Here is a 22,699-nt window from a genome sequence, read left to right as displayed (position 1 = left end):
TTTTTTTTTCGTTCGGTCGTCGTTCGGTTAATATTTTCCTGGATATTTGTTGTGTTGTCCCGGAGAGCGTTTTTTCCCCGACTGATTTATAGCACGTTCTCCGGTAAGAATTTCGGGATGTGAAGGTATTTTTGTCGTTGTTCTTCAATAGTCCCGGACGATTGGCTGACCTTTGGCCAGATGATGAATTTCGGTGTTTTCGGGAGACTCCGCCGAAACCAGGGTATAAATAAACGCTGTTTGTATTTTTAAGGCAAACTGACTATGAGCAGGACACTTTTTTTTTTTAAACTGTGCGGTTTCACAAAACGTGTGATTTTAATTATAATACTGTATAAAACAAGGAAATCTAGCGAAATTTCTGAAATATTTCTATAACTTTTTGAGATATTTCATATTATGTTATCAAAATTAGCTTATTTTCATCACTTAAGTTGACCAGACATTGCGTACTCAAAGTTACAGTATATATTCGGATAGTTTCGGTGCTGTATTTTGCTGTGACTGTTATCTGTGCAGTGAACTAAAAGTATCAGGGCACACAAAATATTCTCTGAGATATGGCAAATTTTTGTGAAACAATACATGAATATTTTGGCAAAAAAAAATTTTTATTCAGCTGTAAAATATTAAATTCTGAGCATATATAGCCACGATTCTAGCTCATTACACAGCTAATGTTATCTGGCATTGTCTCGCAAAATTTCATGAGGGTATCTTTCATAGTTTTTGAGAAATTTGGTTTCGGGTGAAATAAATATTCTTTAGATGTTTGCATACGTGCATATCTTTGTATTTGTGTAATTAAAAAAAATTTATATATTACAATATTTTTATGCACATAAATATTCAGCTCACATATTTTTCAGGTTCAACGTATGTGCGTGTACGTGTTGTGAACCTACCGTGAAGTTTGTTTCCATGTAATGCTGGTTATAGTGCTGTCATCTATTGGTCGAACTGTGAGTTAAGTGTAAGTGATTGAATATTGGTACCGTTGTAGATGCCTGTTGGGTGAAATGATATTTTTTAATGGGGAGATCGGCTCCCTTTTAACAACTGGTGAGTTTGCTGACTTATGACACCATTTTTGGGTGTCACGTATTTAACGTGTTTAAGAAGTCCCCGTTTCCCGTATTTTTCTCAATGAAATAAGTTCACCTAGTCGTGTGTGCGTGCGTGCGTGTGGTTAGTTTAGGATTTGCAGCAACTCTTTATTTTCCCACCCTTCAGAAATTTTAGAAATATTCAGCAAACGTGTCATAAATTGCATATTTTAAATACCTGGCATTTAGGATCGTAATTGCATTTTTCTCGATGAGGTATTGTTAACCCCAGTATGAGGGTATAATTTTTATTCCAACACAGATGGATATTACTTAATATAACAATTACAATAACTAAATACTTTTTTCATTCAGTTAGAATCAAATTATCATCTGCTTGTGGACCACCTTTGATCCGTGGACCATAGGTTGAGAAACACTGTCCTATAGGTGTGTCGTTGTATAGACAGGAGTTCAAAACATTAGTGTATAGCTATAGGCAATTCCAAACAATATTTGAAAAAATATCGTTATGTAGAGGAATCTATCGTTATCTCCAGTATCACTTCAGCGAGGTTTCGGTATATTAAGATATTTGTACCTCCCATTCACCATATATCAATCATTTTTCAATCATTTGATCAAATCACAAAGTATGTATGTATGCAGTCTTTAGTTGGTTGAAACTGCCGGATAGAAAGTGCATCAACATAAATCTTTCATCAAATATTTAAGAGGCTATACTTCGATAAAATAAACTTTCAAAAAACAAATCTTTTATCAAAGTTGACTATTACACTATATATTCCTTTGTCAAACTTATTCTATAAAATATCTTGCCAAATAACTTTTATAGTGTAATACCGGCCTAAGAAACTGATCGTGTCTTCACCCGAGATCTTCCAAAAGATAAGCAGGAATCCTTACAGACATGCTCAATAACCGATACTTAAATTTCTAATCGTATACGAAAAATCAATTCCCAATAACGAAACTAAAAAAAAACAACCTATAATGATCGATTACAAATTCCTCTAGGGGAACTGTGGGGGCCTCCCTCTTCTTTCCCTCTTCCACCCTTAAAACTGATAAATTGATTATAGGAATAAAAACAGGCATAAAAAATGAAACCCAACGTGAATTGTGTCACTGAACGAGAGGCAGTTTCCCTTAATTATCTAATCGGCTAAATAATTTTTAATAATAGGTTCCATTACACGGACCATTTATATGAGCAGTTCCAAGCCAATGACACGTTAATGACCAAGGAGTGACTCGTGATGGCCACCCAACTCGAATAAAGGTGGAGTGACTGACATCACTCCATCACTCCTTAAGGATTGTTGTACCTCGTTCGCTTTGCTTTGCCTCGTTGGGCCGACAGGGGCCCACAATGATGATGATGGTGGTGATCACCATCATGGTGGAGCTGGATGCCGTGCAGAGGTAAAGGGTGAGTGAGTGTTGTGGGGGAAAGATAATTGTATTCAACTGGCTCGAACGATTATTTGGTACGGCCCTGATATAATCGTTTTCCGTCTAGTAAGGCCATGGGTGATGAGGAAGAAAATAGAAGAAGAAAAAAAATCATCTCCACTTAGGCCGTGGGTCGATGCTGTGAGATACTGCATGTGCCAACATACAACCAACACAGCCGTGTTACAACGCAGATAATGAGACGATACTAGTTAAGGGCTGTTGCTGCTTCGTGTCCAGTAATTAAACGAAATAATCCGATTGGCTCATTACTGATTTAAGCCTTACGCTATAGAACGTAAGGCCCCAATGACTGGAAGCAATTTTATGTGCTAGATTAGGCTCTTTTTTTTTATTTGGCGGTGGCACGTGTAGGTATCTAAAATTTGATCATTTTGTCCATATTAAGCAATGGGCTTTCTTAGGAGTCACCACGCCAGGCCCCATGTGTGGTGTGGGCCCGTTCTACAAAAAATTTATAAAACAATAATTCTAGTTTAACCGTCTTTTAGTGTAAAACATAGTGACTTTTTACGTTGAAATTTTTTTATGGAAATTTAAATAGTGCCAGAGGACTTAGCTTAAATAATGCAAATAATTATCGGAAATTGCCAAGATAGTTTTAACACCGGTCCCCATGTCTGGTAAGCCATGGCAGTCATGTATGTGGGACTTTAGGCTCCCAAACTCGTTTAAACGGTCCTGGTCTGGCAACAAAATGATCTTTGTTAAAGCTTTTCTTTTTTTTGTTTCAGTTTAAAGAAAAGGCAACGGCCCAGACATGCTTACAATATTATTTGATTACGGCCATCATTCAAGGGTGAGGCTGCTGGAGCCCCAGCCCATGGGCCAAAGACGGTTCTTGTCATTTTTTTATTTTTTTCACACAAAAAATGTGATGAGAGTTACATATTATAAATTTACTATATAGAAGGTGTTCGCCAAAGACTTAATTCTGAAATTTCATCAATTCCGGAACTATTTTTTTTTACTAGGTTTTAATTTTCATCAGTTTTGAAATTATCTCTTTCATCAACTTAGAATTTTTCTGAGTATCCAATTTTCATCAATAAGAATTTTTCATTATTTTTTCTCTTAATTTACATTTTATTCATGGTGAGTTCATGTATTTTGCATGATTATTTTTCAATATTCCTGCACATTGTGTAACAATGTGTGAATTCTCGGAAGACGATTCTCTTTACCCTCCTCATAAAATGTATAATACTGGGGGCTCCGAAATTGTCAAGAAGTACCTGTTATTTCCGCAATAAAGCCCTCCGCGTCTATTACGGGCGACCCTGCAATAACATCAGCTTTATTCAATTACAATACGAATTGCAAATACAAAATCTCGCATTCACCATCAATTAAATGTCTTAGAAAAAAAAAAAATATGTGTATGTAATTCATTTTAATCGATCTGAAAAATGACATTTTCAAGAGGATGATGACGGCAAGGAAATTGAAATACGATAGACAACATCCCACCCCCCTTTTTCCACCATTGTGTAATGACAGTAGCCGCCGATAGATGGCCCAGTAAAGAAAAATAAAACAACAACAAATAATAATGGCAATCGTCCGAAGCTTAATTACTAGTCCTTAGAGCCATTTAAGGGTGTGCCCAATATACACACATAAAAATAAAAGGACAGACAGCAACTAAATTGGTATCAAAGGTGGGCCGTTGCATTTCCTCGTTGAAACTAGTGGTTCCTTTTTTTTAAAGAGGTATACATAAAAAAAAAACCCTATTTTTTTTCTTTTATATATATTTCTACCTTTCATTTATGTATTATATACATTATTTATATATATATATGTATGTATAAGGCTCTTACGAACGTGAATCTCATCTATACACGATTTAACACGGACGCTGGATTTAATGAATTGCCTTGTGGAGGATGTGATAGGAAATTTTTGAATTAACACTATGCTAAAATGAGGAGTGGGGTCTTTTTTTTTTGTCATTAATATTATTGATATTGACCGAGGAAGGATGAATAATGCTGAATTGTGATGATTTTTTTTCTTATGAGCGTATACAGTGGTGAGCCTTAACACCAAAACCGTGCTGGTTGTCTGAATTTTCTTCTCGTATGTGGGCACAAATTAAAGAGTACGAAGAATATAAATGTGTGTGTGTGTGTGTGTGTGTGGTCACGTTGATCACCTGTATTGTATTTCTATATGTTCCCATGGCTGTCTTTTTCGAACCGCGTAAAAAAGTGTACGAAAAAGATTGTATGATAGGACCCACCCCCATGCACAGGTCCATTTTGGGCATCCTTGGCCACTGGGATTTCTTAGTTTGCCACAGCCGATATTGATTGCAACTGTCACCATTGGGTCCCTAATGAATCAAGAGCTTCCTTGTAGTGACCAGCCGTGTCCTTGTGTTCAGACGAAAATGAAAAATACGTGTATGTAATTCATTTTAATCGATCTGAAAAAAATGACATTTTCAAGAGGATGATGACGGCAAGGAAATTGAAATACGATAGACACCCTCCCTTTTTTTTCCACCATTGTGTAATGACAGTGTAGCCACCAACAAATTATTTATTTAACTAGTTCTCGTATTATTTGATTCAATAATTATGAAAGTATTCATTTGTATAATTCTCAAATTGTTTATTTAATTAGTTCTCGTATTATTTTTAATGTATTTCAGTACAAACTATCCACGACTGTCTCTGTTTCCTCATACAGCATGTGCACAAAATTCGAAAAGTGTAACAGGCAAGCTGTTAACAAGGATGTACAGTAATACTTTTATTCACGAGACACGTGAGATTTAAGTTGTATCGAGAGACGAACACATTCTCGAGAGTTCGATTTTAACCTTCATGGCGAAGGGTTGTGAGTTTCGCATGTTAATGCAAAATAAAGGAATGCTTCATGTTCGTCGCTTCGTATACACCTCACCAAACGTCACAAAAGTGATTTTCACTCTGAGTTATAATACTACGCAGAATATACTATATGATGGGAGGTGGTTAGTTATCAGTCGGACTCGGCACAGCAAAATTCGACTGAAGTGAAGTTTGAAATGAAATTTAGGATCTATTATGGTACACACTTTAAAAATATATACAGTTTTAACAATTATTAAGTTATTTTAAAATTACAGGATGTCCCGTACATTCTTAAACAGTTTAAAAATTTATAATAATTAAAGAAATTAAATATTTGAATGCTATCTGTGCAAAAAAATTTATTCGCACGGAATTCCTTCAAGTACGGAAAAAAGTTGATTCAAATTTTAGTCAATAGAGACGCTGCACGCAAGAAAAATCACATAATTCTGAACCTGAACTTATCTTCAATCGCTTCTGTGTTCATAAAACTTCAGCCCGTGGTTCGTGGCTGAGATAAAACAACCAATAACGCTTCATAAACCAACATCACAATGAAATTCTTATGTGTGTGATTCCCTTAAATTATTTCTAAAATTTATTCTGAATTAAATTTTTTAAATTAATTCTCAAATTATTTATTTCAATAATTATGAAAGTATTCATTTGTATAATTCTCAAATTATTTATTTAATTAGTTCTCGTATTACTTATTTCAATAATTCTAAAATTATTTATTTAATTAGTTCTCGTATTACTTATTTCAATAATTCTAAAATTACTTATTTTAATAGTTCTCAAATTATTTATTCCATTAAGGTACTTCTTAGAATTTCTGGAAATTCTGTACGGCGAATCTTTGTAATTTTTCTATTAATGTAGTAAAATTCGAATAATAATCAACTCTTATTACACAATGACATACAATATTTTCGTGGACGAGTCCAGTCCACAAAACTCGGACGTTCCGTCGAAACTGGCCATGCAAGTCAATCTCAAGATTTCAATGAGAACCTCCATCAAGAATCACTGCGATCATAAAACAGCCACGCCAGTAAACATATTATATATCGCTATCCCTCTCGTAATCCGTGTATCCTAAAAGAAAGAAAAAAAATAAGAGAGAAGATACAGGGGTGTGGTCATTCCTTAGCATGGGTGGTTTTTGTATATAACGTGTGGGTAGATGGATATATGCAACAAGTGCCGGATTTTACTTGCTTCGGTCAATCTACAATAGTTAGTAAGTAAGGTACGCGATGATAATATTCTCTCTCTCTCTCTCTCTCTAGAATTATTATTATTTTTTTCAATCCTACCGAGTGTGTTGTGAGTATATTTATCAGTGATCATCATCACCATCAGGGTAAAGTCGGCATCAAGTGGCGTGGCCGCCGCCGCCGGGACGGCCCTGGACCGTGGGTGTTTTTTTTTTTTTTTCGAGGTAACGCTAGAAATGTATATAAACCAGGAAATATATATTCTCTCTTTAGTACTATAGTTGAAATCGACCGGTAACTAGTAGTGTGTGTGTGTGATCTGTGGATTTGATATAACCCTATACAAGTTCACCATTTTTTTTACATATTTTCTAGAATATTTTTGAAAGAGATGAGAGGGGGAAGAAATTGTAATTATTTCTTTCCTCTTCTCTTAATGATGCTTTTGATGACCGTAGCAAAGTAAATGGACATACGTGGAGGAATTCTAAATAAATTTATACACTCTTCAAAAAAATTTAGTATTGATATCCAGTGGTTTTATAAATACGCGCTGATAATTTAATTTATTGAGTTGAAGACAATGAAATATATGTAGCTTCCAGGCTGTTAGGCTATATGGTCAGAGAAATTAATCAATTAAATCTTATCTTTACCGGCAATTAAGCATACTCTCCATTGCTGTATTCATACTTTTATAAATCAATTCTCCTACTTACTAAGAAACAACTCAGTCTTTCCCTTTATTCATCAACAACATCAAATACAGGGTGTTTCTAAATTCATGGAACACATGGAACGAAAAACGACAAGCGCTTTTGGCCGTAGAATGTGCGGTCAAATCACGATAGCAAAGGCATTAAAGATGCTTTTAGTGATTGCACAATAAGCACTTAACCAAAAACAAATATATTTTTCTGATGATCTTGCTTAGAAATGCGCAAAATATCAATTTCGAATATCATCATCACAGCTAGGAATTAATGTTTCCCTGATTTTTCTGAATCCCGGGAAAGCGGGAATTAGAGGGCTCAATCCCACAATCCCGGGAATTTCCTGGGATTTGATGATCTTGCTGGAATAAGTGCAATCAACCATTCGAGGGCGCAGGGTATTGTAACGTGATAGGCCTTCTCATGGTGCAACTTGGGTAACGCAAATTCTACCGCAAGTCATTTTGTACCGCTTGGCCATTGTTTGGCGCTGCATAACTTTGATGGTAGTTGCAACAATAAAAATAACTACAGTTATTATATTCCAATGGCTATTTGTTAAAATCATTAAAATAAAGTGGTTGTTAGTTTTAAACCTATGTGTGCAGAAGGAAAACGAATAGCATGTGGTATGAAACTGTAATTTATGTTGCTTTCATGCTGCATAATTACACAGGTGTGCGGCATAAAAACCAGTGATATGTGGTATCGTAACATATTTCGTTCGTTTTTGTGGTGCATACTGGTTTAAAACCAACTTCTAACTTTATATTAAAAAATTATTACAGATACATAGTTTAGTGTCATTTGATGGGTGGCAGTAGAAGTCTCATATTTTTGTGATTATTATTATTATTATTTTATTTTGGTCTAGAGAGAGAGAGAGAGAGAGAGAGAAGAGAAGAGAAATGCGCATAAATATTTTCTACAAATTTAGAATCAATCGTAGAATTTTCCCCTTTTTCTGACACTTTATATACTGTATAATAGGACAATGTAATATGTGTATTTTATTTTTTTTTTTCGTTTTTTATGCAAACCAAGAGGAGAGAGAGTCTTTTCTTTTCTTTCATGAATACCATCAGGATACACTATTTCACTGGAAGTCAGGTTTTCCGTTCCGTTTCCCAGAACAGCCGAGTTGTAGTGTATGATTCCATTTTGAACTCTGTTGCAGCACACGAGATCCCATAACCGCACCGGGGTACTTAATACTATAACCGTGAAAATAGATCAAAATACGTTGATACACATTCGCATCATGGCTGCCAAAGAAAGCATTTCTGTGAAATTTTACTAATGTATTAGGAACACACATCATCGTTGCGACGAAAGTATTTAAATTATTTTATATACCTACGATGGTGGTATGTGGTCGAAAAAAACACATGCCCGGTAAAAATTTTACGGGCATGCCGGGCAATAGATTTGTCCAGCCCTGTAATACATATGTAAGTAAATTGATTCATTAATTATTCTTTATAACACGTTAATGAATGGATTTAAACGTCTATACTGCCAATATTCGTGTTAATAACAAATTGATTTAGATATTGGTTGTCATGATATTTTTACACAGTGCGGTCATTTTCCTTCGTTATCATTCATGAAAACTAAGACCCCATAATCCCGGATTTAACCTCGCACATTTTCCTACAAGACAAGATTCAAACTCAGCACCATCATGGACACCCCACCATTTCTAATCTCGTGTAACACCTGGTCAACCACAACAACGAAATAGATAAAATCGCCTTAAAGGTTCACAGACAGAAGCATTATAATGATGCGTTCAGTCTATGGGTTGTGGGTATGAAGGGTGTTGAGATTAATGGGGTTTTTTTTTATAATTCCTTTTCTATAATAGTTCACACGCCGGGCAAACACACAAGATGATAAAAACAGCAATAATAACAATATTCCCATCATTACCTATGCATCACCACGTTCACCTTTCTTTTTCGACCCAACAAGACCATATTTCATAAAAAGGCGCAAATTAAGTCCTACAGAGATACCAGTTCAAATTAATGTCGGTGGCAGTCATTGTAATCAATAGCAAAACCCACGCTACGAATAGAAGTTGAATGAATTATAAAAAAAATATATTCATTCACCTTCGAGCAAGGTGTTTATGGTTCCATTCAAAAGCACCGTAGTAGGTGTGACTTTTATTCCGGTCCTTCTTTTGTTTAGGTGAAACCACCGCCATATTTTATTTTTCTTTTCTAATATCAAAGCGTGTAACATAGTTGTACAATGAAACAAGTTTGAAAAAATGCTTTCATATAAGCAGCCGGGAGCGTTGAAATATATATATATATATATATATATATATGGCGGTCCAACCTTATACAGAGATACTTCGGCTAACGAAGATAATTCGTTCCAGAATCACGTTCGTAAGCCGAAATCTTCGTTAACCGAAACACGATTTCTTATAGGCTTCTATAGAAAATCTTCCAATTCGTTCCAGGCACGGCTCAAAATTTGAAGATAAATTTTATAAAACACCAAAGAAGCACCTTAAAAACCAGAAAAACTGATCGGAGTCTGAAATGAACAGCTTCAAAATCAAATAAATGGGAATTTGGAGAAAGATTAAAATGTACTTTTTTGTGTATATAAGGTTAAAGAAAAAATTACATTTGATTAATGAAAACCACCAAGGAGACACCAAGGTCCAATACTAGTTGTTACAGTGAAGTTAATTCAAAAAAATTACAATTGTCATACAATATAAAATAGCATTAGTAATTTTGGGGAGAAAATAAATTATGAACACGATAAAAATCTGAATGGAGCAAAGAATCTACGTCAGTCTGAAGTGAAAGTGGCTGCAAACATTCCGAATACATTTTTTTCTACGGAAAAGGTGGACAAAAAAAAAATTTTGGACTTTTCTAATCGTCGATAAGAAAATTGATGATTCTTACTTAAAATCGAAATGTATTCAATCAAAAAGAAGAAATTTTTCTCATAGGATGTAAAAATAAAAGTGAGTAATACTACTTCAAAACCTTTCTATTATTTTATTAATTGTCTATTTAAGTGATTAGAAATTTGTTAGTAGATTGTGTCCTAGTCGCAGTGAAGGTTTCCAACAAATGCACTCATCAAATGCTAAGAAATATCTGTGTTTCAACAACTTTGGATATAGCGAACATTGGGTTATAGTGAACTTTTTATTGGGTCCACAGATGGTTCACTATAACGGGGTTCGACTGTATAATACATTATATATATATATATATATATATATATATGATCACGCTGCGATTTTCCCAAATGTTGAAAACTTAGATTTAAATAACGAAAAAAATTATATATTCCTTGCATATTGTTGATTTCTGACTCCAGCGCCGTAAGTAGGCTGGGGCAACCGGGGCAATGACACAAATGGGTGGGGGCGACCCTCACAAAAAATGTACTTATTTTGCATTAGTTTTTCTTTTTTAAAGGGCTACCAAAAAAATGTCTATCCCGGAGCTCCAAGAAGGTAAGCTACGGCCCTGATTGGCTCCATCTCTTCAACACGTTTGATTATCTTTATTTTATCATCAATTGAAAGTGCTTTCCTCTTTACGGAATTCGCCATTTTTACCGATTTTTTTAAAGATACTGCTGGGATGGCAAAACGTCTGTTTAATCTGAAGCTGTCATGTGGATATGAAGACAGCGGCAGGAGATAGAAGGGGGGGGGGGGTGACATAAGATGCATCTGGAGTATTCTAGAAACCTTGGCCTTTAGGTGTTCCACTATTGTTCCGATTTTTCAAGAGGTGGTTTGAAAGAGTGGGATCTTGTAGTGGATTCCTAGAAACGGCGGGAAGGGTGAAAGAGTGGGATTTCACACGGAAGTCAAGGAACGCTGAAAAAAAATGGAAAAAAATCTGCGAAAGGGACATTTCAGTTCACTATAAGCGGACTTTCATTTTCTCAGTAGTTCATTATAAGCGTTTAAAATAACATTAGTTAAATAGGTGTTCAGTTGGGACCACTGAAAAAGTTCATTTTATCCCGGGTTCACTATAACGAGGTTGAACTGTATAATGATGAAACGGGAAGGGAGTTTATTACACATAAAAAAGATCTATAAATCAACACGAGAACATATGTGACTTGATATGATACAGCAAAGCTAACAGCAAATGAATTTTAAATTTAACAAACATGGATTTAGGCAACCAAAATATGCATATACCGGTACGTGGGATGACAAATGCTTTTGCTGTTTAGGAAGTTTTTTTGAAAATCGAAAATGTGGAATGCTGTATGAGATCATTTGGAAAGCTATTATAAAATTTAGGAATGAAATGTTTTTGAGAATAGTTTTATGAACTAAAGCCAGAGAGTATATGAAATTAAGTCTAATGGATGTTCGTGACGAATTTCACAGCATGTTCACAGTCTAGTGGGATTCCTTGGTGTTCTCTTATGTTATCTGGTCAGCTAATTTCTGAGTCTCATACATGAAGGATTATACTATGTCTAGACCAGAAGTTCCCAAATACTTTCAGTCGTCGAGTTCTTCCCCAGAAATCCTGGTGTCAAACAATCTAGGGCATTCTATCCAGTACTAGTAAATGTGATGCGAGAAAGCAATGCTATATACCGGACTGTAAAAGAACTAAAACAATAGAGATGGATGATGGGGGGGTTTTTTTTTCCCCCAGTTCGATTCCCGGTGGAGAGGAAACAGCACTTTTTTCCTGTTCACCTCAGCATAATATTCAAAAAGTTATTGATTTCATGGACTAAAAAAAAACAATGTTTCATACTCCTATCGAGAGAGGATGTGTTCCCAGTACAATTTCCGACAAATCATAACAATATTACTACTGCATTCTACCAACGTTGCAGCGGTGCTCGCTCTCTCTCTCTCTCTCTCTCTCTCTCTCTCTGTTTTGGATGTAAATTTAATCAGAACTTTTCATTTTGAATTTAATTTATTAGAATTTTTTTTTCAAGTTGGCATTTTTAAATTTTACAATTAGACCGTGGACGCCTGGAGATCCAGGCACCCCTAATTGAAAACTGGGGAAATTATTTTTTGACTGTAAAAGAGGAGTGACTGCATCTGAGGGGTTTTATTGTATTTCAATCTAGGCTCCTTTTTTTAATGTTTTTTTTTTCCTATTAGTCAAATCATTTACTTCACATGAAATGATTCAAGAACTGAAAAAAAAATAGGAACAAAGTAGACGCCGCTTATTAAAATCACGGATAATGTAATCATTCGTGTATTTATATCACTTTTGCTGAGTACAGTAAAAAACAGGTTTGTTAACCCTAAACATGTTAAAAAACAGTTTTAACATGTACTAAATCGTTTATAGTTATCAGGACTTTGGTTAATGGTATCTTTTTGTCTCGTTGGAAGTTTTTGTCTTTTTGCATATTTGAAAGTTGAGGTTGAACCAGACTCGTTTTTTCACCATAAGTTATCGTTATCAATCAGCAAAATTATGTAGTAGATGAGAAGGCTCCCTTATTGACAAAAACTTCCGTACTCAGTTCTCAATGTCCTAATCGGGCGGGAATAGCTGCTATGATCCATGCGCGTTGCCTTTGCAATTTCTTTCCTATAGTAAAGGAAAGAGTAGATTTTTTAAAAAAAATCTTCATTTCTTTGTCAGTTTCTTTCAACTAATCACATTCACAGTTCTTGGCCGGGAGACTTTCACAAGAGATTTATGGTATGTACCGTACATAAGAAGATTCGTCGTAATACATACAGTTCCTTTCCAACTCCTCAGAATATCTCAATTAAAAAAAGGATTCTAACTTAAAATGGTAGAGGGGAGAGTTGAATACTATTTTATATATAGCAATCAAAAAAATTGTACGATATAACATTTTGATACTGGTTAGGGGACATTCAAGTATTACATCAGGATCGGGTGGGGGAGGGGGTTCGGATTTGCTGACTTTTGATGACAAGGGGGGAGGGGGTCAGTGTTTTGCTGACTTTTGCTGACAAGGGAGAAGGGGTCAAAAATTGCTGAAAATCTGCTTACGTAATACTTGAATGGCCCCTTACGCTGGAAAGAAAAACGTAATTATTTTGCTATTTCCATACGCCATGTTCAACCAAACGGGACACATGGTCATCGTACTCACAACTGGATTTTTTTTATATAGTATTCACACACACAATCGGTTATTATTATCAGAAACATCAAAACCCGATGTGAGCCATTAAGCGGCATGGGCCGTATAACTAGAAAGTAGTTCTGAGGTGGTGGGCTTTAGTAACATTTATTCTGATGATGATAGGCGTGAAAATTCAGTCTATAATCAATGTTACGATTGAGAATCCACATACAAAAAAACAGTTTCCCGACATTTTTGATATCGTGGATTCTCTCCCCCCCCCCCTCCCCGTTGTGAAAGTCAATGCATCGCGGACCCCGGGTGGTGTTGGTCAAAGCTCCGCGGACTCCATGTAGTGTCAGAAGACAAATTTCCACGATTTTTTAGCCACAAAATTCAAAAATGACATTGTTTTTTTTCATCATTTTCATATCATTAAAAATTGAACAAATTGCAATTTCACAGCACGAAATGTGTCATTCATGTAATGATAGTAAATAAAAATGATCCCGCGGACTCCCTTACAAAGTAATCAAGGACCCCCAGGGCTCCACGAACCGCAGGTTGAAAAACACCCAACATAAAACATTCGTAAACCGAAGTAGAAATAATGCGAAAAATATCTTCTTTAGCCGAAAAATTCGTAAGTCGAGTCGTTCGTTAGCCGAGGTATCATACTGTATAATAGTGTTTTTTTTTCCAACCTGATGAATGGATGATAGAGGGTAACTTATAGAGGGAGAATTAGGGCCCTCTGGCCATCTTCCCATTTTTTTATATTCTATAATATCCAAGATGGGGGCCTCCTCAAACAACTGAGGTGTGGCCCGCGAGAGCCGTAATCATTTAAAAAAAAAAAAATAGAAAAAAGTCAGCGGCCACATCTTCTTTTCCTTGCCTTAAAGCTCTTCCGAGGAGGGACCAACAATCTTTAAGAGTTCTAATTGTTGATTCTGAAACACCAGTTATACTAGTCACTGACCGATATGGTAAGGTTCTTGGAGAAGAGAGAGAACTTTATCTATTTCTTACGAGAAAAATATTTTTTGGGTTATTTGCTCGGTATCCATATATATCCGTACCATTCAACACTATTTATTTTTTAAGCATTATTATTACAACACAGAGCACGGATACGAAACATGTTTATTAAGGAAGATGTCGGGATACGATTAGTAAAAAAAACTGGCTTCTTCTTACATAATTTCACACAATTTTGTTGATTTTCTTCTTGTTTTCTTTTACTTGGTTATGTTGTCCTCGCCGTGCGTTGATATATCTGTATGTGCATAATATTTGCTTCTAAAATGCTCTAATAAACCAAGGTCCTGGTGGTAGTACGTGGGAACTTTTATGAAAGATAAGGTTAGCTCTTCTGGTACCGAGATAGGGTCTGAGATATGGTACTTTTTGTTTTTCTTTGTCTAGTTTATTATTAATATTTAATATCTGGAGGCGTTTGGTTCGTACCGGTTCGGTTGCATGAGCTTTTTCGTTTCATGCTTCGGGTGTTTTTACTTCGGATAAGCATTGATACGAATTTTCATCCGTTGAACGTTTGGTTAGCCAGTGGTTCGATTTATTCATGCTTTTAGTGTATGGTAATCTCACTTACGCCGTAAAATTCTACATTTCAATGTTTCCCAATCACCAACAATTACGCAAGGACTTCAAGGCAAGACAGGTACGCAGATACAAAGATACAAAGCCTCCTAGATACTATAGTACCTAGTAGGCTACTTGAGCACCTGTCCGGCTTTAGGTTCATAGTTATTTAGTAGGCTTTAGTTTTGTAAATAGCAAAATAAGGCAATACCCTATTCTCGAACATGCCAAATTGAATCATTGTGCTAAATGTATCATTTTCACACGTGGTTCTGCATTGGGCATTACCATGAGTCAACGGTGAGGACCCCCCTCCCCCATAAAAAAAAGTGGCCTCCACTTTGTTTTTGTAAATAAGTATACTTTTTCTCTTCCGTATATACCAGTATGAATCTTTGTCTCGTTTATAACATGCTGTTAAATTATATTCAATGTACTGCAAACATCTGTGCTCCCATAAAGGTCGTTGCGCGGCAACTGCTGGGAGTACTACAGGGGTGCTGTTTCGGGGGGGGGGGGCTGCTCGGCATTTCGGAACTTTCTCTGGCATGACCACGTCCTCCGGAGTACTGAGCTTATACCACAATAGCAACAGAGCCTGGTTGTGCTCGGGTAGTTCAATTCAGTTCAGTAAGCTTTGGATTTGTACCTCCGCACCTGTCCGGTTTGGGGGGTAAAAATATCTTGTTGGCTTTGCCTTTTTACCTGCGCACCTTTCCGGTATTGACGTCATAGTATCTAGTACGCTTTGGCTTTTTACCTACGCACTTATCCGGCCTTGAGGTCCTTGAGTGAGTGTAGGTGATTGGGGGGTGGGGGGAACAAATACAACAGAATGTTACATCACAAGTGAGATGCACATTTCCAAATATTTTAAGCATGAACATTTTTTTAAATAGATGTATAGTATCTATGAGGCTTTGGCTGCAGCAACACCGGGCTATTGTAGAGGGGATTAAAAATATGGATCGTCCTGGCTAAAAGTATCGACTTTTGAAGAGAGAATTGCACGTGATTGCTTATAAATATTAAGTTGCATCGAAAAGAGCAACTCCTTTCAATGCGATTCTCCAACTTTATTTGCGGGTTAATTCTGATCAATGTGAGCACCATTAAAGGCTCTGTACATGTCCGAATGGAATTCAATCTCTTGCCTTGTGTTTAATAAGCATATGAGGTGTTATTAAAATCTACTGCTGCCGGGATAAGCTGTTTCAAATTGTGTGGAGAGCTTAACGTTTCAGTCAGTTCGTACATTGCGTTTATCAGCAACACTGATTTAAATTCAGCTAACCTAACTTTTTTTAACCCTAGATTGGCAACTAAAAAATCTATGCTCATGATACCTATACGAACTACGTCTCTTAGACGTATAAGTGCTGTTCTTGGGTTAAACGGGAAATAACCGTACATTTGCACTTTGAAGTTAGAAAACCACCTTTAGCCGACCACTGTGTTCCCATTTCAGCGCAGCTGCTACGAAAAGCGTCTCAAAGCAGCTGTCGACAGTGCATACGAGCAGCATTATTAGAAAACTTGGGAAAAAACTTGGAGTGATTTTCCTTACCGACGGTTTCATAACTAAGCATGTGAGGTTCCCTCAGTATAAGAAATTGCATTTGGATACCTTTAGCCAGGATATCCTGTATATTGATCACAAATTTCATTTTGACTTCAACTGCGTTACAAACTCTTATCTTGAAATTCTACAAAATTTTTAGATGCATATTTCGTATCAAAAATATGAGTTTCATGCCTCATTAATGGCATTGTAGAGAAAAGCAATATATTTCGTACCTCTAGACAACCTATTTTTTGTGGTGTACTTTTTGAAAAATTACTGGTAAACTGTACCATAATTAGGGTAGCCATAAATTCTGCATTTCACAGGACTTTCTTGTATTTCCACATTTTATGAGCATTCCATTTTCTGTCAATTTTTTGTGGTTAAAGGTTACTTTTATCAGTAATATAGTGGATCTTTGGATTATTTGCACACCTTTATTACAATAAAAGAGAGAGAGAGAGAGAGAATAATTGTCTCATATTTAATACGTCACATTTTTTTTTATATACTTGAAATCATTCATTTCAGTTCTCTGCAGATTTTCTATTGCAGATTGAAATTTGGAATAGTAGTTAACCGTTTATTTTAGGCTACTAGTGATTGTTTTGATGACCATGAGTAATGTTTGTTGGGTTTTGCAACAATTGGCCATTATTTTGGCGATAAGTAATTATGTATATTCAGCACTTGTCTGTATGAAGTATGATCTCCCTAGCCAGAACTTTTTTTTCAAATTGCTAATTATTTTGCTTTCTCTCAGTAGACCAGTACGTAGGCCCGCCTACCCTTGAATAAAAGGAACCATTGGGTTAGCCCGATTTAAGTGAGGCTATCCGGGAAACCGAGACAGAAATATTTCCAAGCAAAATCATGTACATGGAAGGGAGGTAGGTATTCGTCTTCTATGACTGACTATACGGAAGCAATCGGAGAAATAGAATATCCGTAACAAAAGCTGATGTCCGTCTTGGGACCTTATCAGATAAAGGAGCCTGAAACTAGCTTTCACTAATGTCCGCGTTTTCTTTATTGCTCAATGTGTAGTCGTGGGTTCAGGATTACGTATAAGATATCCATTGTCCATTTTGGAGAGGTTTCAAATCTTTTGAATATTTTGTCCGTTCAGAATTTTCTATAGTAGGAAGTTACCTTTTGGTGGTACTTCCCCCAAGACATATATATATGCGAGATATATAAGGGTGTCCCGTGAAGACAGTATTTAAAAAAACTGCACGCAACCAGAATCCTCACTAGGACTAGATAAAAGTACACAATGTTCAGGAATCCCTCGTGATTGTATGATGGTGCTCCTTTAGAAACAACAAAATAAACATATATATTCACGACTCACTCAAATGAACATTCTTCATTGGCGCACCTTATACTCACCCACTTCGAATAGAGAACTGACAAAATTCTCGGAAGGAGATTCCCGTTTACGGATACTTTAATAAATGCGATCAGCAATAAAAAATGGTGGCGAAGATTGATTATTACATAAATGTGTATCACAATACTGGAAAACAAATCATTTGGATCGTAAGTCGAATGAATAAAAAAAAAGGATACATCAAAGGGAAATGGATCGTTTCCGAAGATATTAATCGGTGTCGGACGTGCTCGTAGATGACTTCATTGTAATTTGCATGAGGGGTAATATTTCTGCCTAGTGGTGGCCAGGGACCTCATTCCTAATTTACGCCACTGTATTCCGTTCACGTTGAGATTCTTTGGTGTAAAACTACACAGATTACACATGATTGGTTCGGGGATCATGAAGAAACTCTCTGATTGGCTGTTACTTGAACATTTTTTCAATGTATTTTTCCCAGTATGTATTTGTTTCCAATTTCCCAGAAATGATTTAATGATTTGTGATTCATGATCTAATGATTTCTGGGTTTGCCCAGAAATCATTAGATTTTTAATAATCATCCATGTGTTTTAATAGAGCAATATATGCAATAATTTTTTTTGATTTTTCATTATTTCAATAAAATTCCATTAAAATATTATTATTTTTCATGCTATGAGAGAAATCACGTTCTCATAACATGAATTTTCTTTAGTTCTGAAATTATTTTTTTAATATAAATTGTCATTGAGAGATTCTCAAATTATTCCGTTTAATAAATATCAGTTTTCTTTGATTATGAAATTATTTCTAAAAAATTGATTCTGAAATTTTTCCTAAAATTGATTCTGAAATTTTTCCTAAAATTGATTCTGAAATTTTTCCTAAAATTCATTCTGAAATTATTTCTAAAATCAGTTCTGAAACAATTCATTTATATAATTACGATATGATTTATTTCAATAATTCTGAAATGATTCATTCATATAAATTTTCAAATTATGTATTTAAATAGTTCTCATATTATTATTCTCAGGCTCATGCAGTTAGAAGGGACATGGTATTAACCGATGTTTTCTTGTATCCGATTATTTTGTAAGTGGGCGTGGCTCATCAAATTAATCAAATATTCTATAAACTTTTGAAAAATTAATTTTTTGGATAAAAAAACGGAAGTAGGCGTAAAGATATAACCAAAACTCATGTGAATTCCGCTGCAAAAAACAATACTAATTTATCTTGACGCATTCCAATTGTTGAATTCCATGAAGCTGGGCAGAGAAAATAGTGTTAACCGATATTTCAATATATCCGATTTTGTTGTGAGCTCAACTTTCTTAAATATTGTTGAAATGATAAATTACAGAACATACTTTAAAAAAAGAAATTTTTTTCCGACGAAAATAAAAAGAAAAATATCGTTCAGACGCGCGCACATAAAATTAAAAAATATCTATAATTGACAATAGATGCCGCTAGTTAAACCGAAACTAATTTTCATTGGAACAATAATTATCGAAACCAAAACTTAAAACGCACGTAAATAATGATTTAGGTCCACGAGTTCAAAATATATAAGAATCTTATTAACCAATATTAGAAAGTATCAAATTTCACTCTGATTAAGCTCAATTTTTATAAATTTTATCAAAACAATATCTCACATATATGATATTTAAAAAATAATAATAATCTATTACTAAAATATGCATTAATTCAGATATTAGTGTTTTAAATCAACGACAGATGACGCTAACAAAAAACATTTCTTTTTTGTTAGCTTTATTTCACACGTTTTTAATCGCTTTATCTATTCTTAACCAAAAAAAAATTCTCACATAATTTTTATTTACGATTAGGGGCCGTTCAAATATTACGTCAGCAGATTTTCACCCTCCTTCTTGTCAGTAAAACTCACACCCCACTCCCACTAGTCAACAAAATTTTGTGTCAGCTCTGCCCCTACCTCCTAAAGCATATTGGAATCAGGCACCTACGCGGGGGGGCCACAGACACCCTAAGCCCACAGACGATCAAAAATTTATTTTTTGATGCAAAAAAATATTTTTTTTTAATTTAAATTTCGGGAAAAAATACATTTATACCATTGTATGGTATTATAATCAATTTCAATGCTATTTAAAGGCTAAAAACTCAAAATTTCTCTTTAAGAAATTCATTGCGACTCATCCGACAAGCCATGTATTCTGAACCCATGGCCCGTGAACCAAATATGGCATCCTGGTTGTCTGATGTGGCCCGCCACCTCAAACTTAATTTGTAAAAATGAACTACGCGGCACGTTTACAGGTCTCTTAAATGATCCGTGGCACAATTCCGGAGCATTTAAGGGGCCCGTGGCACAGTTCCAGAATATTTAAGCGGTCCGTGGCACATTTGGAGATCCCTTAAGTAAAATGTGGAACAGTTTTAGAGCACCTAAGCGGCCCGCACAGTGAACTTCTACATCACTCTAATTACACGCGGCATATTCCCAGATTACTTACATGATCCGCGACATAATTACGGATCACTTGAGTGTCGCGCGGAAGTTCCATAGCACTTGAGTTACCGGTGACACATTTCTAGAGCACTTAAATGGTTTGCAAAATTTCTAGAACACTTGAGCAGACGGACACATTTTTAGACCACTTGAAAAATTCATGAAAAATTTAGAGATCACTAAAGTTGCTCTACAGAGGACTTATCAATAGGGAAATGTTAGTTCAGGGGCCCACAAACTAGGGGAAGATTTTTTTTCTCGTTTTTTGCACACCGAGTAAGATGTCATTAAGAATATTTCATATTTTTATAAAGGGTGGATGATGACATAAGCATCGTTCAAACCACCCCCCCCCCCGTCATCAAAAGTCAGCCAACCCGAACCCTCCCCTCCCTCCCCCATCGATGCTGACGTAATACTTGAATGATCCCTTACTGGTTATTCAAATGGTTGATCAATTTCAAAATCCCCCTTCCTACCCCTACAATGTAGAAAATCAGACGGGACAATCGACCCGTTGCGGGAACGCGTTGAAAATTCAAAGCATCCATCTTGAGGGCAATCGACCGAGTCCCCGGGAGAATATGTCACGAGCCACTCAAGTGCTGTGGAGCTGCACCTTGGGTGATTTAGTGATCTGGATATGCGCCACTTGATTCATTTTCACAAAATTAGGTTGTGGGCCACATCTGATTACTGTGAGGGCCACATTTGGCCCGCGAACCATGTGTTGAACATGTAATGCTTTTTCCAAACAACTTTCCACCAACTCCAAATACTTTAAACCAGTGTTTTTCTGAGAACAAGGACCAGTAAAATGTTTGAAACAATTTGACGGACCACTCGCGTCCTGTATTACGGGACAAATCGGTAATTTTCGCTGTTCCGATTTTTTCTTCATTCGTCCCATTTTTCCAACGCCACCTATTTGAATTTGTAATAATTATTAAAATTGTAATACACCCACACAAAGTTTTCATAATATAAATTATATTATGACATTTATGGCAAAATAATTATAAATATTCATCTCACATATTTGTCTAGTCTAACTTTTCTTCCGCAGTTTTAGTTACGTTCAGTGATTGTGCCTATGTTTTTGGCAATGTTTTTTCATGACAATTGGCAATGTCCCGCACTTATGATCCCAGTTTACCGTATTTTTCACAATGAAATAGTCATTTGAATATTTTTTCATGAAATACTATTCATCTTTGTTTACTGCAATTTTTAGCAGATTTTTATTTCCACATCCTTCAGCAAATTTAGCAGTAATTAACGATATGTATTTTTAAAGCAATAAGTAGCAATTTTTAGAAAAACTTAGTGGTGTCCCATATTTAAGATCGCGATTTCCTGCATTCTCCTAGATGATGTATTGTGAACCTAAGGATGAATGTATAACTTTATTTGAACCCATATGGATATTACTGATATCAGTAACAACGGATGAATAATTTCATCAAGTCTGCCTGTGGACCACCTATGTCATAACCATGCACCAACTCTGGCCCGCGGGCCGCAGGTTGAGAAATGTTGCTTTGCACCAATGATGTTTCTTTGAAACATACTTTAATGATAATTCGAGTGAAGAGGTGGTGGTGGCAGAGCCTGTAGCAGAGACCGTATGTATACAGGGTGTCCTGTAAATTATAATGCGGCCTTTATCTCATCAACCGCCCGTCGTCGAAATTATATTATATATTATTACTAGCTGATACCCGGCGACGTTGCCCGCCCTGTAAAAAATTTACATATATATAGCTTATTAATTATTTCTTAAGCAAAATATTTCTGCATTAAGTAAGAAAAAATTACTTTCATTGTTAAATATTTTAATTAAAAACTTCAGGCAATCGCTTGTGGCTACACAATATTTTTGTTTGTCCATCTGGTGTGTAGATGTACAAATTTTTGCTATTACCAACACGCGAACAGGTGACGAAAAGGTGTCCGTGTGAAAAACAGGGCTCAAGTAAGTTGATATCTGCCACTGCTAACGACTGGCCTTGCGATTTGTTGATTGTCATGGAAGAAAGCTAAACGAATCGGGAACTGTAATCTCTATAAAGTGAATGGCATTTCTTCAGTGATAATTGGGATACGTGGAATGAAGACGTCTTCTCCTTTGCCGCATCCAGTTAGAATCATTGCTTCAATGATGTAATTGTGCAATTTCTTCAGGCAGAGTCCGGTGTCATTGCAGAGTCTCTGTGTCTCCAAATTTCTTAAAAGCATTATAGGTGCTCCGACTT

The sequence above is a fragment of the Pholcus phalangioides genome, unplaced genomic scaffold (assembly GCF_987345545.1).
Source record: "Pholcus phalangioides strain wild (caught in Gottingen) unplaced genomic scaffold, Ppha-v1.0 ptg000001l_1, whole genome shotgun sequence".
Lineage (NCBI taxonomy): Eukaryota > Metazoa > Arthropoda > Arachnida > Araneae > Pholcidae > Pholcus > Pholcus phalangioides.
The sequence above is the reverse complement of the archived record's forward strand: the minus strand, read 5'-3'. Positions refer to the sequence as shown.